The sequence below is a fragment of the Acyrthosiphon pisum genome, chromosome A1 (assembly GCF_005508785.2).
Source record: "Acyrthosiphon pisum isolate AL4f chromosome A1, pea_aphid_22Mar2018_4r6ur, whole genome shotgun sequence".
Classification (NCBI taxonomy): domain Eukaryota; kingdom Metazoa; phylum Arthropoda; class Insecta; order Hemiptera; family Aphididae; genus Acyrthosiphon; species Acyrthosiphon pisum.
The window spans coordinates 8,565,663-8,577,497 of record NC_042494.1 but is presented as its reverse complement, the minus strand read 5'-3'; the positions used below and the strand labels follow the sequence as shown (position 1 = coordinate 8,577,497).

At 26.0% G+C, this 11,835-nt stretch overlaps 1 protein-coding gene across 1 annotated transcript in view; it reads right to left on the bottom strand.

Annotated features, from left to right (window-relative positions):
- Positions 1 to 11,401, bottom strand: part of LOC100571284 — a 64,448-nt gene extending 53,047 nt beyond the window's left edge. Inside the window, exon 1 of the mRNA XM_029486588.1 lies at positions 11,275 to 11,401. The gene's annotated coding sequence lies outside the window, so the exon portion shown is untranslated. The remainder of the gene's footprint in view (positions 1 to 11,274) is intronic.
- Positions 11,402 to 11,835: the final 434 nt, after the last annotated feature.

Genomic DNA, 11,835 nt, shown 5'->3' with positions numbered 1-11,835 from the left:
CCGAAACAATACATTTAGAAATATAAGTAAAATAGACAGTTAATAATTGTTTCGTTACTGTATTTTTCCAAATATTGTATCTAATTGAATGGAAATTATTGTAATTTTAAACTACTATATAGGATATAGAAGAACTCATTTTACATAATAATATGAGAATTCTTAAAAAAAATATTGTTTTTGTATATTATTTAGTAAACAATTAAACATCACACATGAACGAGTTACCACAATCAGATACGTCAATAATGTACTAGTGAACTAAATTAATTTATACAATGTAAAATATAATTGAAAATAAACAAATTATTGTTCTCAAATATAAATAGGCAAATATTCAATTATTTTAATATTTGATGAACCATGACTTAAAATATGTTATGTAATAATATAGGTAGATACATTATACATACCTATATATGTGGGCATGTGGCTATGTACAATTATTTTAAATTAATTTATAGTCTAGTACCAACATGTACCTATTGAAACAATTACAATTACATTCGATGTTTCGATATTATATTTTATTCGTTTTGTTTGTTCTATTAGTACAAGGATTATGGTAATTTAAGGATACTGTTAGATTGTTAACGATTTAGGGATTAAATATGAATATTTCACAAAGATGTGATGGCTTATATTTAATGTTGTTACACGCTTTACCATCAATCTTCGGTAATAATACGCTTAAGCTTTAAGACTTATAATATATTATATATTATATCATGCAGTATATGAACATACAAATAAACATAATATATGTTTATTTTTTAACAAGATGACATGATGTACATTTCAAGTTGTTAAAAGCAAACAATACAAAGTTAATTGTTGCTAATGGTAACGTCATACTAACATGTTTGTTTCAAATACTTTTTCCCACATGGAGTTATTGCGCTTTTTTTAAAACAGATTGTTTATTATGACTACCTATTACAACCTGGGAAATAAAAAAAAAGTATTGATTTATTAATACCAATGTAGGTAATATAATAGTAGGTAGTATAATAGGTATACGGTATACGATGAAAATTATGATTTCAAGCATATGAAACAATTTGGTATTGTATTTAATATTACAAAAGCATTTTGTGGTAAGTTTATATTTTCCCGAAAATTCACTTATGTTTTTAAAATTTAATTTATAACCTTAAACCATATAATATTAAATTTAGTCAATTTCACGAAAATTTATAAAAACAAAACATTTATAATTATTATAATATTATATTATGTTGTTGTTATCTAATTCGTTTTATATAGTATAGAAACATATTACCATAAACTAATAGTTTTTGCATCTAGCATCCTATTTGCTTTATAAAGAATTTAAAATATTATAATATTATTTAGTTTCTACATACGTATTATTTGCGTTTAAATAATACTACACTATTAGCCACACAAACAGCTTTGTAGTTCTGGTCGTTCTGGAACTACTAAAATAAGTGAAAACATTTTTTTTTTTTTCAATGTTTTACAATGACGTTTTATTCTTAGGTACTATGAGGTATGGATTAATTTATGAATTATGAATAGGTACCTATTTCAATATTATCAATTATGAAGAACTAGACTCCTATACATAATTATTATTATATAGTAGAAAGTCAATTTTTACCGCCAGCAAACGAATAATACCTAGATAAACAAATATTACGTCAGTAATTATAATTTTAATTATTGATACATTCATATATAATGAATCTAATATCTTGTATTAAAAATGTAATTAAAAAAAAAAACTGAAAATTCACCAGGAAAAACGGCATAAGAATTCGTCATATATAAATATTTGTATTTTGTTTGAAGAATTATTTTGTATCCTCCCTAATCTCATAATTTCATGTTAACCTTTTTTTTATATGTAATTATTTGTCAAACCTACTCAATGTACAAAACAATTTATAGATTGTAGATATATTTCAATATAATAAAAAAAAAAGTATTTCAGTTTAAATATAAAAACATTTATTTTTACAATTTTACTTATAATAATATAGTTGGACAATTCTTGAAGAGAAATCTGTCGGGAATTTTCTTGACTTTTTATTCCCAGTTGCGTCTATGAATACAAATGAATAATACGTGTAAAAATGTACCTTTTATAGCTTATGAAAATATAAACGAAAATCCAATCTTAGAAGGAATTCTATACTCTATTAAGTATATGGGATGATGAATATTACTTATTATAGTTTTTTTAAAATTGTATAACAGTAATAATGACAAATATTATTATTATTATTATTATTATTATGGAATGATATACATATACCACATTCTATGATATTATTAAGTTGTATCACTTTTTATTATATTCTCACTTGTCAGTAAACTTTTCATTTATATAACAAGTTTAAATAAAAAAAAAAATGTTTATACTTCATGTTTAATGTAATATATGTTTTAACGTAATATAAGTATAGGCAAATTTCATATTCATTTTCAGTGATTCACAATTTTTTCTATTCAAATTAATTCTCATGTTACCCTTAAATCAATAAACCGTGAAATTATACTTTCCGAGTAATATGTCTATGTATTAATTTTATGACGAGATGTTTATTTATTTTTTAAGGCTAAAAGTGAACAAAATCTCAAAAAGTTTTATGTGGCCCCATCTATCATTTTGAAGTCGAGTCTAGTTGGTACTTTCATGAAGTAGTTTTAATATTATACCACTGTCTAGATGTTTTCTTGAAATTTCACCACTATACATTTCTTTCAAATAATTTTTTTTATCATTTTATTGCAACGGCTTTATTTGAGTTTATAATATTAAAATATCTAATATATTTTATAGTCGTATACATTAAAAACTGTTATTATTTTTTTTTTATTGCATTCCTAATCATTATAATATTAACTATTACAATTTATATTTACTTGTATTTATATTATAATAATTAATAATTGTATGTACACGAGTAATGGATATTTTTCTATTTTTGTTTTTATAAAAAACAAAAAACAAAATTTTCTCTTATCATTAAAAGTTAATTTAAAGTAGTGAAATGTTAACGTAAATAATGTTAAAATATAATTTGCTAAAAAATACACCTAACATACCAATAATAGTCATTAGATGCTATTAGGTGAAGGCGATTTAATAAAAATGTATTTTTAGATTGAATTTTTTTTTATGAATGAATCCGGGATTAGTTTAACTAAAGTGGTCATAAAAAATCGTATTGAGAAGACAAATACAAAATATACTTTTTTAAATTATTGAGAGCCGCAATAGTATTCATAAATAATTTAGAATTATGCTCGAAAATTTTTGGTTTAAACCGCGTTCTTGTCGGATTAGGTTACCGGTTTCGAAACCGTAACAATGCATTTGAATATTGTATACCTATACATGCAATCAATAACTGTCTTGCAACGAGGTGAGCGAAAAAAAGAATAGTACCAGAGTATCTACCTAATGCCCGACATCCAATCTTCGTTTACCGTTTTTTTTTCATTTTACTTTTCGTCAAGATTTGTACCTACTCTCGGCTACACAAACAATCTTCTATTTGATATTCACTGTGGTAATCGTCCACTCTGTTGTCTCGCTTCAGCTCCCATGTATTCGTCTGCGGGCCCTAGGGATTTATTTTCTCCCGACACTATTTGCTTATGCACGTCCATCTCAGGTAGACACCAGCTGACTGTAAAAAATATCTTTGGAATATATAATACGACCGGTCTGACTAACATATTTTATGCGTCCAATCGTCTCTAGTTTTGCTCAACTGGACAGAATTGAGAATATTATTCATTTATATTTAGATAGCAGCGCACAAGAGAATTACTTATTTTCATATTTTTTTTTTTTAATCTATTTGTGATAGGTATTAAATTCGTCTCGGGAGTTTGAGTTTATAAAGAATCAGCGATGTAGGCATACAAAACTTTTATAATTTTATTTTGTCACGTTTTCACTTAACCTCTGTTTGAATAGGTCTCAATCATATTCAAAACGGTTTTTAGTTAATTGTTTTTTGTTGAAATTAATTAAATTTAAATGGCGATGTATTTAGTCTGCATATCAAAGTACAATAGTGCCTATTTGATAGATACATTAAACATAAATATATCAATAATAAATAATATAGGTAAAGGTTAAATTTATATCTTATTAAGGTACGTCATATAGGTACTAACGATTTTATTTACAATCTAAATATTTAATTTTAAATTCTAAAACTAACTATTTATTTTTCTGTTTCTCTGTACTATACGATACATTTATACACAATGACAAAAATAAATACACGATTATTGAATTGATTCCACGGGAGCGCGCCACGAATACTGTCGATTAGGTTTTAAGAAAATTCAAAAGGCATCGTTTGTAAGAAGTTCTGTTTGGGAAATTATTAGATTTCTTGTTTTTTATTTTGTACGTATAATTGCATATTGTTTCACCGCTAAATCTAGACGCACACTAGTTGGATCCTGGACAATAATAGTTTCCTTCCCATTTTAATAGCCTTAGAACGGTTTGTAAGACTGAAGTGTGAATAAAAGGACTCGCGTGCGTTTGTATTTCTTAATATTGATTGTTGAAGGTTTAACCTCAGACCATAATTATATATAATATAATATAAATCCATGGACCTTTGCAACCGTTCATCATTTGGTTGAAATATTGAATACTTATAAAATCGTTTGTATAACAATTTATTTTAAACTTTGGTTGGGGAAAAAATATTTTTTTACCTAACTTTGGATTTTTATAAAATATATGTACATCCGTACATCATATTACGATAAGATAAATAATTGTATTTGTATACAGATCCAATTCGAACATAATTGTGTACGACCAGGGACCCAATACGGACAAAATATTTTATTCATTCGGACACAAGTCGTACATAATTTAGCATTTACCGCAATTAATATAGGGCCCAACTCGGACGCAGAACTAAACTTATCAGTTTTCATTCCATCATAATATATTCATACCGATTGATCCGAACATTTAATGATGCGATTCTGATATTTAAAACTGATTTGAACGTCTCAATATTTACCTTGGATTCTACGAACGAATTTTTCCATGTATTTATCTATAACGTACACAAACATTTTTACATTTATATACATATCCAAATTTATTAGAAAGTTGTCACTTGTCAGTATGATCCAAACACTTCAACTATACAAAATAAGAAATCTTAATTATTTAAAAATCCATAATTTATAAATTAATTAAATTGAGAAGTACATGGGAAACAAAATTAATCTTTTTCGCATGAAAAACGGGGTATTTTAAATCCTATTATCTTATATACGAATAAAAGATAACCCGTAGAAATTTACAATTTAAAGAAAGTATTTCAAAAATAACCAAACCAATCTATCAACTTATATTTCAACTTTTCAAAATATAAATATTTAAATAATATGTATACCTAATGTATATTGTACATATATATTGCATATATTTTAATTCTTAAATCGTCCCAATGACTTAAGTGTTGGATACCAATGGACAATCAATGATAGGGAAGCCTTATTTAAATCAAAGGATATAAAAGACACAGAAATAAAAGAAATACCGAGAAATAACGAGCAATTCAGGACCTTCAAAAGTTCAAACATGTTTTAACCAAAGACAATTATTTTTAAGACGAGGTAGAAAGATGTGTAAAATGGACCTTTTAAGCTTAAGTACAAGGTTAGGGTAACATTAAAATAAATAAAACTTATGTTCGATAATTGCTTGTCTCGTTTGCTAATAAATCATACTTATAAGCTAAGTTAAACTTTAATGTAAAATTTGAATAAACTTATAATTATGTGTTGAAATTCAAAACAAAATAGTAACATTTTACTTTTGTGAACCAATCATTTAAGTAGGTAGTGATTTTTCTCAACTTTTGACATTCATTTTATTTTATTTCTTTATAATATTTTAAATGATTAATGAGTTTATTTTTTAAATTTAAATACAAAGATATAGTTTTTAATTTATTAAGTATTAACTTCAAATAAAAACTTTTTGAGTTCAATTCCAGTTAATTTTTTACTATAAATATATTTCTACTAAACATTTACTCGCATAACTTACATAGAAAATTCATATATTTAAGGTTAGAATAGCCAATAAGTATTTAATGGTATCTACTATAGATATAATGACTAACTTATTAATATAAGCAAAACAGTAAAATATCTCGATCCATCTGTTTCCAACGCAACATGCTTATATATTTTAGTAGTTAACTAAAGTATACATAAAATACATAGGTTCAGAATACATATAGATATACGTCATATTATATTTTATATTTTCTGTCATCATTTTTTGCATACGTCTCTTTTGAATGACATTGAACTATCAACATGACGTGTGAACCCAACTATCAAATTTTCGCTATACTACAGTAATAAATCGTAATGATCCAACGTGATTAATTAAACAATGGATTTCTCCATGTATTTGTGAGTGTTGACTGTCGAGAGAAAACATTATGAATTATTGCTGAAAATATTTTTATCGATGGAGCAAAATTAGTGTCGAACGAGTTTGGACAATAAAAACCACACTTGAAAAGTTGTCGGCATAAAATTAATTGTAGTTTCACAACCTAAATCCAAAATCGTATCCGGGCAGATATTATGACAAAACGACCAATAATGCTGCGTCGTGTTTAATAACATTTTCTACGAAATAACGTTTGTAGGAAATCAACTAGCATAGTTATTCATCATAATTTGTAAACAGATGTGTTTCTGTGATGTGTTTTCGTTTCTTGTATTACGATATAAATTACGAGGAAAGAAAAATATTGTTCAAGTCTATATTTAACAACTTCTTCAAAATAACATTAAAAAAAAAAAATGTATTTCATATAAATATTATTATTTATCGTATTCATATTTTAATAAAAAATTCAGTTCATACATTTTTTGAGATTTTTAAGTAGATAAACTAGGTACCCTATATAATATAATAGTAAAACATGCCGAATATAGAGATATAGTACGTTGACGTAAAATTTTAGTTTATGTAATCCATATCGTTCTACCTTTTCCCAGAATGCAGTTTGTAGTTGGGAAAACAATGTTGGTTATTTGTAGACATCTAAATGTTTCAAGAGGATTATTTTCTCATCAGTTATTATTAAATTAAACTTAGGTATTAGCTTCGAAATTTGATAAATACTAAACAGTTAATAACATTCAAAATGCACCATGTCTATTGTCTATATACCAACTTAGATAAGACAGGGGTATGTTTTATCGGTGGACATTCATTGTTTCAAAACGGATTAAATTCACCTGAAAATCACAATCAATAAATATTTATTTTGCAAAATATATTTATAAATTGATAATCTGATTCCGATTGAGTACTATTATTCTAAATAATATATTTTTCATTTATTAATAGGTATTTAATGTTTAGACGAGCTGATATAAAATAAATGACTACATTTTTGCTTTATTAACATTTAAGTTACCCTATTATAATACTATATAGTAGTAATTGTATCATAGTGTAGGACGTAGGTAACCTACTTACTATGCAGATAATATTTTATAGTTTTCTGGTTATCATTATACCTATTATTATTATATTATTCATAATAAATCAATTTACCTATAGAGTATAATGATACACATTTAATACATTTTATTAATTATATATATTAAAAAAATGGTTTTCTAAATCTTAATTACATAATTTTATTGGTAAATGATTATAGAACTGTATGATCTCATTGTAAGAATTTCAAAAAATTACGTAAATAAATACCAGTAAAAATATGTACGAAGTTATAAGAATTAAAATATTACAATATTGATTATGTTGTGTTTCCATACAAATGGACTAAAAATTTTACTAGTTTGTTTATTTCATTAATTTTATTATTTTCAGTCTATAAGGCAGCACTTAATATTATATGATGTATTAAGTTTAATGATAAACAATGTACAACTGTACAAGGTGTGATTGATTTTTAATTTTAGAAAAGCTGATTTAACTCAATAATTATGTATGACAGACATCTCAAATCAGAGAACTTGAATTTTTTTATGTCCCTGTTGAGGGACAAAGATAACGAACCTTACTATCATTAGTGTGGAGAAATATAATTTAATAATATTTTATTGAAAAGATTTTATATAGGACGTTTTTTTCGCAGAGGTATAATAATTATTTAATTTACAGTTACACGAAATTTGAGACATTTCAAAATAATAATATGGATTATAATTGTTGTTTGGCGCCTTAGATAGTTAGATGTCAGAGGTTCGCTGAAAGGTAAGAACATCTGAGGATTGGGTACATTAATTTCAAAAGTCTTATTATGTAAACCTTGGTTACTATATAGGAATTATATGATTTCAGTTATTCAATGAAGTTTGTGTCCATAGGACAGTTATTGTTCTATATGAGTACCTATTGTTCATCAAAATTGCTTTTGCCCTTATATAATATAATAACAACTACCTATGTATATATTATAATAACCAAGAATATCATAATATATACCTAATATGTGTTATGACGACGTAGTGATAAATCTCAAAATATAAAAACTCAATATGTCAATATATATTACGTAGGTGTACTTACTAAAGTCTAAAGGACTAATTATACATGGGATTTTTGATCTTAGAGTTATATTATTAATGTTATGCAATTAACGAATTTGTGATGATACCTGAGGATGTTTATAAAACTAGATTATAATATATGAAAATACGATTGAAATGCGTGTGAAATAATTACCTATTACGTTTATCGACTCTATTATCACAACAAAAAACTTCATCAAAATCCGTTAAAAAATGGCTAAATAAAAAAAAAATCAGTAATTAAGATCTATGAGCGCTATAAATTTGTTAACTATGTGATATCATGAATTAATGCTAAGTAAATTGAATTAAAGTACACTATTATTTTGTTTTTTAGTGAATTTTATTTTTTGTTTTCAGTATAGTAAGAAATTCTCTAATATGTGTATATTAACTTGTATTATATAAAAGGGGTAATTTACGAAGCACGGTCACCTATCTTTTATCATTGAACATTTATTTTTTAATAATTAATTTAATTTCTGATTTTTTAAATGCGAACAGTACCTACGACCGTTGACCATATTTTAAAATACATGTAGTAGTTATTCGGTCACTTAAATTGGTGGTACTAGATATAATAGATTTGGAAGATTTAGAGGTTATAATTGTTAGAGCAAATTATAGTAATTAATTATCATCTGCTAACATTTTAAAGTACTTATACAAAAAATGTTTGCGTACTTACTTAACTGAATGTACATAGGTACTAGACTAAATATTACTTATATATTATATATTATGTAAAAATATGATTAAGAACCATAATCCTTGTTCATACATTTTAATTGCTCAAACTTCTGGCGTAAAATTCAATGTAGATCATAATTTTCCAAAAAAATCAACTACATAACAACTTAAAGGCTTAAATGGTATAAAAATCTAATTATTTGAAAACGCGGACTTAAGTATATTTACTATATTTTAAAAGTTCCAAATATCAGACAGCAAATGTTCGACTAAAAATATTATTACCTATAACATTATAATAATATTTTTCATGATTATAATATTATTATAATGTTATTATAATGTTTTTATAATATTAAAATTTCAAAATGCTATAATACATAGGTTACCTAAAAATACGGAGGTTATCATACTTGGAGAATCATTCTTTTTATGCAAATTAGAACTGATACGAATAACCAAATAAGCATATTTAACTATGGTTAAAAATCAATATTCATGTATAACTATAATAATAATTGTTCACTACTTATAACCCGAAACCACTCATCCGATCCCATTTTGTTTCGAATGAATAATGTTTGTGAACTTTGTTGACAATTCATCGTATATGATATATTTGTATTTGTATACACGCTGTAAATAATTAAATTTGGCAAGTTAATTTTCTCAACATTAAAGGATTATAAACAAGGCTCAACCAAAGACCCTAAGGGTACGGATACCAAACATCCTTCATTAACTTTTACTTGTTCCCTTCGAAAATTCAATATGTTCATAGTCAGTGTTTATTATTTTTTTCCATTGTATTCAATTAAATATTTTAAACTGTACTAATTATCAATTAAACATTATAATTTATAATTACATATAATATAATTTTAAAATTAAACGGATTATTGTGTATACAATTATATTTATTCTTTTGGATGAATATTTAAGTTTATTTTTTATAAGTAACAATTCAATTTAAATAAATTCACTTAGGTATTTAATAAATAATATTATGTTTAGTTTATAATCAAAAAGGTTGACTCAGACTCACTATAATGTTTTTCCTCATCTATACTTTTAGATTCTGAACGAAGCGATTAATGTATTGTGAATGATATATTTTTTTTTTATCTGTTTTCAGATTACGCTAAGTACCAACTACCAACAGAAGTCAGTAGCCGATAAAATGCTTCGATTTTCAACTTTGGTGGATGTTTTTGATAGAAAATTGGATCTAGTTGATTTTGAGAGATAAAAATAGAAATTTTACTAGTAGTTTTAAAAAGCGTCAGGAAAAAAATAATTTTTACGTATAATCAATTTTTGCCACAGACATCGATATAATTTTTTTGTAGTAACTCAAAAACAAACAACTGTAGAAACTTTAAATTTTCTCTGAATATTTATATGGCCATTTCTCGTAAAATGTATAATTTTTTTTAATGTTTTGACTATTTTTTTTATCTATTCATACTTCATATGCACTTAAAATTTCCATTTTTGTTTTTTTTCTACTAATGTCATTATAAAGTTTTTTGTTCGGTCAAAAAGTTTGAAAATGTATTGAAAGGTTCCTCACAACTTTTGTACGGGACGGGTACGTATAATAATTGTGCGTGTCACCCGGTCACCTAAATACTTCGTGCGCACTCTCTGTACACACCGACCAACCTGTATTATTGTGTGTATTTATGTATAGCACTCAACAGGAAGTGGACAGGGTCGCCGAGCAAATCCTGTGAGTGCTAGAGTGTGGGTGGGTGTGTAAAATATGTGTATATATGTGATGTGTGTGCTTAAAACTAACAACAGAAGGGCTATTTGGAAAAAATGGTAGGTAACTAAAACTTAACGAGATATAAATCGCTATATTACCGTAAAAACAATATATATAATAATTACCAATTAGTAAAAATGTATAAACATAACAATAATATAGTAGGTATACCCTTCGGCTCAACAAATGTTATAATATAATAATAAATAATAAAAACTCACAGTTTGTCGGTGCTCTGCTGGCCAGCCGCTACCTGTACTGTATAAAATAATTTAGTAGTTGACACATACAAAACACACAACAGCGGCGAATAGCGCACATTAAATATAATATAATAAAAATGCACGAATTGTGCTTACAAAAATACAATAATAAATCTGCGGCGATTAGCGCCTTTGATACGAAATATAATAATATGTCCGCGGTGATTTGCGCGCACACTTTACAATATAATATAAAAACAATATAAAGGAATTGTGGCGATTCGCGCTCATAAATAAAAACAATATAAAAAACCAAAAGCGGCGATTTGCGAACGCACAACAATATTAAAAGACGGCGATTTGCGCCTGCGATGTTATATAGGTCGTGTCAACTGTGTGCGACGAACGAACGAACTGCTTGCCGCACCGCGCCTGCCTTTGCTGGACAATGCCCGGTCGCGGCCTAATCTAAATATTATGCAATAACTGTAACTTATATAATAATAATCTTAATAATAACTGTGGTGTGTGTGATCGGTGTGATGTACTAGTGTGTGCCTATAATATGCGAGTGGCGGT